Source organism: Nomascus leucogenys, chromosome 15, assembly GCF_006542625.1.
Source record: "Nomascus leucogenys isolate Asia chromosome 15, Asia_NLE_v1, whole genome shotgun sequence".
In the NCBI taxonomy this organism is placed as follows: domain Eukaryota; kingdom Metazoa; phylum Chordata; class Mammalia; order Primates; family Hylobatidae; genus Nomascus; species Nomascus leucogenys.
In genome coordinates this window covers 105554070-105560933 of record NC_044395.1, presented here as the reverse complement: position 1 = coordinate 105560933, position 6864 = coordinate 105554070, and the positions used below count along the sequence as shown (strand labels likewise).

Here is a 6864-nt window from a genome sequence, read left to right as displayed (position 1 = left end):
CCCTGTCTTCCCTGTCCTCCCAATGGTTACAGAATCCAGTCTTTACAGTTTTACAAAATTAATACTAAAAACACATTACAGTTGAAAGGAATTTTTCTCAAAGGAAAATAAAGGTCATTTCTTCACAGAGAAGACAAGGCTGGAGCCTAATAATATAAACTAAACCTCAAAGAAAATGTGAACACATTGAATATTTAATCCTATAGTATATGTTAGGTATGTTAATATGATATACAAATAAAAGAGTGAATTCATGCAAATGCTAAAATGGTAGGCAGGCCAGTGGGAGGAGAGCGGGCAGGGTGGGGCTGCCTTAGCCAGCTCTGGAGTCTAATGGTCTCAGCAGGCGTCTCCTCGGATGTTGGCAGGCTTATGGATATAGGGCCTTGGCCTCAGGGGGCCTTCCAGGGCAATAGGTGAGGGATGTGGGTGGCAGAGCCTGAAGTCTGAGTGATCCCAGGATGGCTAAGATACTCTGTGATGGGGCACCTGATGGGGATCAGTGAGCCTGAGGAAGGCTTCAGGGTGACACTGAGAACTGGGTCTTAGGGGATAGGAGCAAAAGAAGAAGGCTGGGGAATGATGCAGCTCTTGAAGTAAACTGTCTGTGTCCTGGCTGGAGGCCAGAGTCTTGGGGGAACCACGCCCCCCCAGAAGGCCCCGCTAGAGGTCCCATTATAACAGCCCTGTGGTGCACACCTCAGAGGCCAAGGCAGTTTCTTGTCAGGTCACTTGAGTCATTGACGGAATCGGAGTCATGGTGGTGGAATGGGGGTAATTTACTAAAGAAATACATTATGTTCCTGGGTGTGCGTACCTTTTCAGGAAGGACGAGCGAGGAAGAGGACTCGTGTCTGTGTCTGATCCCGTGGGGTGCTGGAGAAAAGGGCACTTTGGCACCACATCCTCTTACTTTCTCTAGTTCTCCAGGGGGCCAAGCTCTTCCCCCCACCAGCTGGCTCCTCTCTGATATTGGGTTAGATGAGGTTAATTGACCAGCAAGGGAAGGCAGCGAGGAAAAAGACTGCTTCATTGAGAAATAATAGAAGAAGAAATCTTCCAGTCTGGAATTGTAAATGGGACCACTGAGGAGAAACAGCAGCTTCAACAGACAAGATAACATATTAAGGAGGCAGGTCAGGGAGAGGACTGGGTGCAGGGTCACAGGGGCCGGGGCCTTCGGCAGGCTGGAGTCTAAGGTGCCTATGTTTGGCTGCTGCAAGAGACCTGATAGGCCTCTTGAGTTTGTCAGGGAAGTATGGGAAGCATCCATGAACTAGGGCCCACAGGGTGATGTGTCTGGTCTTCCTGTGGATGATAGGTAGAGAAGCATGTGGGCAGCTAGAACAATGCAGTGGCAGGAAGTACTAGAGACCATCTTCTTTCCACGCCTCCTGTGTGGCTTTATGTGGCTACCTGAGGCTAAGGGGTTGGTAAAATGCTTCTAAATCCCTAATGTCAGTTCCATTTCCTCTGGAGAGCCCGCTTTGGGGGAGCAGAGGGGAGCATGTCTGCAGGAAGCAGGGGAGGCATGGAAAAAAGTTCAAGTAGATAAAGGTGGGTAGACAGCCTGGAGAAGGGAGGCAACTAAGCCTTTTAAGTTGCTCTTGTATTCCATTGAAAATAGTTCAGCCAATTCACAGAGCATGGTCATAGCATTTTTAGAACCCTGCAGGCCTCAGGAAAAACTGTTTATTTACACTATGCATTTCACATAAATCCTCTCAGCTGGAAGAGGTGTGACTTTCACAGAAGCAGGCTGGAACTTGGTGGGTATTCCTTCCTTCCAGTTTCCTGGTTTGCTGGGGGAAGGTGGGAGGGGCAGTGGGCCACAGGGAGGGACGGCCCTGCCAGATGTCTTCATTTTCCTCCTTCTTGGGGTGTAACAGAACAAAGAGAATGTCTGCAATTTTTTTGGGTGATCCAGAAAAGAGGGCTGTGGAAGGCAGAGGGCTAGAGTGTGGGAAGGGGTAAGGTTAGGAGTCAAAAAACGAGAAGAAAGAAAAGGAAGAGTAGGCCTCCCTGAAGGGCCCCTAATTAGCAGTTGGGGAGTCTGGGATTGGATGGGAGAAAACAGGGAATGAGAGGTGGGAGTAGGAGAGAGAGTGAGGTTTCTCCTACTCCCTTAAAAATCATTCTTTTTTTTTTTCTTTTTGAGACTCCGTTGCCTAGGCTGGAGTGCAGTGGTGTGATCTTGGCTCACTGCAACCTCTGCCTCCTGGGTTCAAGCAATTCTCCTGCCTCAGCCTCCCAAGTAGCTGGGACTACAGGTGCACGCCACCACGCCTGGCTAATTTTTGTCTTTTTAGTAGAGACGGGGTTTCACCATGTTGGCCAGGCTTGTCTTGAACTCCTGATTTCAGGTGATTGGCCTGCCTTGGCCTCCCAAAGTGTTGGGATTACACAACGCGTAAGCCTCTGTGCCCAGCCAAAGTGAAACTCATTCTTTATATGAGGTTTCTCCACTGTGCCTTAATCGGATAGAAATGTCCCAGTGTGGTATCTGGAGCACTGGGTGGCATCATTACAAGACAGTTGCCTGGGCCAGTGCCCAGGTAGAGAGTGGCTGCCTCTTTTTCATCTCTGAGAGAAGGGAGGCACAGCCATCCCTTCTTTTCTTGGACCTTCCTGATGTCTTTGCCATCCCAGCTCTGTTCTCCTCTCTTTAGCCCTCTCTTCACATGATTGATGTTAGCAGAATGTGGAGTTTAGCAAAACAAATGCAGGGTGGAAGCCAAAGGCTGAGGTGGCTTTTTGTCAAGAGAAAAGAGCTTCGGGGGAGTGAATCTTCTCATTCGACTTGAGTTTGTAGCCAATAATTTTATCAGTGAACAATAATAAATATGCCAGAGAGTGGCTGGGAGGATGAAGGGCTAATACTTCTCTGTGGCAGGACAGAATCTAAGGTGAGCTTATCAGAACATGGGAGGCCCTTGGGTTAGTTAAGTGAGATCATGGGTGAGGATATTGTGGCAGATCAGGTGACATAGACAAGCCTGAGTCATCCCTGTAAAGACAGTAAATGGTGGGTTTCTGATGAATGAGGAAAGCCTCTTCTGAAAGACATCGACTCAGAAGCAGGGTCTCCAGATGGAAGTATCACATGGCCAGGGTGATCCTCACTTTGCCTCTGAAGTCTGTTCTTGTGGTTGGCAGGTGGAAGATGCCCTCTCCCCCTTTACCTACATCTTTCATAACTTTCCAAGATTCGTTTCCATCTTGGGTGGGGGTGGGAGGAGAAAGAGGATAAAGAATCAGATGAGCTGAAGGAGAGACACAGAAAGAGAAAATCAGGTAATCACTGAAAGGCAGAAACTCAGAAAAAGACTACATCAGCCCAGGTGAGAAGTCCACCAAGTCACTCCTCCTATACCAGCTGCCCCTCAAAAGATTCTGCTGATTTCAAAGTTATATTTGCCATGTCTTCAGAGCCTTTCAAAGGTGTAAAAAGAAAAAAAGGAAACTATACAATGCCACTTTTGCTAAACTTTCCAAGCTTGCAAGATGTACCTTCTGGGTGAAGATCTATTACTCATCTTGTTAATTACTCATGGGACTTGGGTTTGTGTGGGAAAAGAGAGAAAGTGGAGGGAATTTGAGTCAGAGCCAGGTAGAAGACAGCTTCTTCCCTTGTTTCCTTGAGCTCCCTGAGGGCAGGGAACAGGCTTTTTCATCTCTATGTCCCACGTGTCTAGCATATAGTAAGAGCTCAGTAAATTGGCACTTACTGAATTGAACTAAATTATTTGTTGAATTTCCATGTGGGTAAAGACACAAAATCTGTTCCTGTTGTGGAACAAGGGACCATAAAGGTGCAGGGTGTAGGGGGAGAAGTATGAATTTGGAAATCCAAAGGAAAGCAACAGAATATCTCCCAAATAATCACTACCAGGAGTGGCAGTGCAATGGATGGGGGGAAAGGAAGAGGGTAAAAGGAGGTGGGAGGGAGAGTAAAAGTGAGGGTCTGTGTTGCCTTCGAACCTGTGCATACTTCTTCCTCAGAAAGTTCTTAAGTCTTTGGCCATCCTTCAAAACCTAGCTCAAGTGCCATGTCCTCTGAAGTCTATCCTGAGAACCCTCCCTATGCCATACCTCAGTGGTTCTTTACATTCCAGTTTCTCATTTATATAAAGTATTAGTTGTGTGATCAGTTGCAAATATGAAGACTTCTCTGCTAGACTGGGAGCTCTTTGGGGGCAAGTACTGTTCATTTGTTTTATCCTTATTGTGTGATATATAGCAGGGGCTGAGGGCAGGGAGTTTTGTCAGTTGCCCTAAAATTGATGGGTAGGCCTGGCGTCAGGGCTCCTGGCAGCAGGCAGTAGGCAATGATCCAGGCTGACAGCTGTTTGATGCCTTGGGGGCTTGACAGCCATACCCCTTCAGGGTAGTTCCAGAGACCTACCTGTAGAGACTGGGGCTCAGAGAGAGATAAGACTCCAGTTTAAGAAATAGTGAAATAGTGAACAGAATGAAAAGCAAGATATCAGCTTGCTCTTGAGGACCAAAGAACAAAACAGTGGCTTCACCTATTGAAACTGGTGTTTGAGGAAATGACTTGTTCATTGGGAAGAATGCCAAGGGCCCACATGCTAGAGCCCAGCCAGGACTTGATCTAGCTGCCCTGGATGGTTCTTCAAGTTCTGTGAGAAAGCTGGCCGCTGCGTCTCTGAGCTGTGGATGGGGACTAGCCTACTTCCGGGGAGGGAGCAGGTCATAACAGGTGGGCTCCACATGTAACTGAGAGCTCTCTACTTCATAGGGTAGTTTATTTTACTGTAGGGTGGTTGTGATTAATTTAAAAAGTTATTTTTTTATTTTATTTTTTCTGGTATCCACTGGAAGTTTTATTTCTTTAGGGTTATATCCCAACCAGTCGCTTAAAAACCAAGTAACACAGACATGAGGGGTGGGGGCTGGGGACTGCACCTCCCGCCTACTCATGGTGGACAGCAGTGGGGACTAGGGAGGGGCAGGAGAGGTGGCTGAAGCAAGGCAGCAGCAGCAGTAATGGGGCCACGACATCACAGAGCCAGCTCCATCCTCTCCCAGACCCTGGTTGGAGCCTCTGTGGCTTGGGTTGGGGAGTGGGGAACCCACCCTAGGCCCTCCCTCTCCCTTCCTCAGACAGCCTCCTTTCGGGCTCAACCCATTTCTTCCGGCAGGAGACTGAGGCACACAGAGAGGAGGAAGTGGGAGAGGAGGACGCGGGAGGGGCAGGGTGGCAGCACAAATGAAGGCAGAGGTGAGAGGCATGGGCAAGGCCACTCCACCCCCACGCCCACCCCAAAGAGGGGCGAGGAAGCCACACCATCACGCAGCATGTCGGGGGGACGAGGCGGGGTTTAAGGCTGAGGGGCCCGGGGCAGGCAGGGCCTCGGGCCTCAGTCAAAGCCGTGCCAGTCGCTGTGCTCTGAGTCGTATTCCAACTCGGCGCCCACGCACTTGACACCATCCAGCAGCATGGGCGTGCCGTGGTGCCGGTCCATGACGCGGGCCTGCACTGTCACGCGCACACAGGTACCAGTGCCACCTTCGCAGGCTAGCAGTATCTCCTCTTTGAGGACACCCTCTTTGTGCGCCGAGTACTCGCACTTGTCACTATAACCTTCAGGGACGGGCACCACGCTGAGGAGCTTGAGGTGCAGGCTGGGGACAGGTGCCTCGCGGACATCCTTGCTCAGCCTGTGCACTGGGGGCAGAGTGAAGGTAATCTCATACCTGTGCGGGATCTTCAGGAAGCCGACCTTGACCAGAAAGCTGCTGTCTCTCTCCTGGGTGACCGTGACCACCGAGTCATGCAGCTTCTCATCGAAGTGGGCGTGGCTGTGGGATCCTTCTGCATCGTGGCCTGCCGCAAAGCGGATACTCCGGATTCTGGGCTTGTTGCCCTTGTTGGCTGCAGCCATGGACGCCCTCCCTGCCACGCAGCTCCTGCCGGACCCCGCCACTCACGCTCAGCAGCCTCCCATGCTCCAGGGACACCAGCGGGAGCCTTGCGGAGTGCACCCCAGGGCCGGGGAGGGCAGGGACGACCGCTGCTGCGGCGGCGGCGGCGGCTGCAGGAGCTCAACGCCGAGCACGAGGAAGGGAGCCCCGCGCCGCGGCCGCCCCTAAAAAGTTATTTTTATTGATCTGAAATCTGTCTGTCTTATAACTAGCACCCATGGGTTCTAGTTCAGCCTTTAGTAGTCTGTTAAATTGCAAAATCTCTCCTCTGCGTAAATATAAGAAGCCAGCAAGCAAATATCCCCTTGAAATATTGTGAGCCTTCTTGGCTCCTTCAATCATTTCTCCATCCCCAACCATTCTTCATAAAATATGTTTTCAAGTCCTTCATAATTTTGCTCTCTCTTCTGCGGTCTTGCTCTAAGTCATTTATGCCCCCCTGAAATATAGTACCACAGTGGCACTCAGCTAGGCACAGACGATACGGTTAAATCCTTACCTGGAGACTGTAGTTGAGTTGATGCAGACCGAGGAGGTCATAGTAAGAAAAACCAGAATCTCTGTTATTTTTTCCATTTTTCTTGAAACTCATACTGTTGCTAGATGAGGCTCTTCATTTTATACTTAGTGATACTTATTTATTTTAAGTGCAAGATTTATGAACCCTTCTTAGTAAATTTCATTTTCTAAAACTTTAATATCTATCTCTTGAGATAGTTCTGAGTCTTAATTCACTCAGGCAGTACTAGCTATACCGCTCTATTTTGTAGTATTGACACATATTGAGGGACGCTACTTTTATGCCTTTGTTTTCATTATTTAAAAAAATATTGAATGGGGTGGAGCCAAGCAGAGTGTGACTCTAGTTGGTCATGCAGTGATGGGTTTACCTAGTCATCCTATCATCCTGTGCAC

At 49.2% G+C, this 6864-nt stretch overlaps 1 pseudogene across 1 annotated transcript; it reads right to left on the bottom strand.

Annotated features, from left to right (window-relative positions):
- Positions 1–5384: 5384 nt before the first annotated feature.
- LOC100607856 lies at positions 5385–6077 on the bottom strand (annotated as a pseudogene). The gene has a single exon (XR_001114939.2). The product of XR_001114939.2 is annotated as a UPF0687 protein C20orf27 pseudogene (transcript).
- Between the last annotated feature and the right edge of the window lie 787 nt (positions 6078–6864).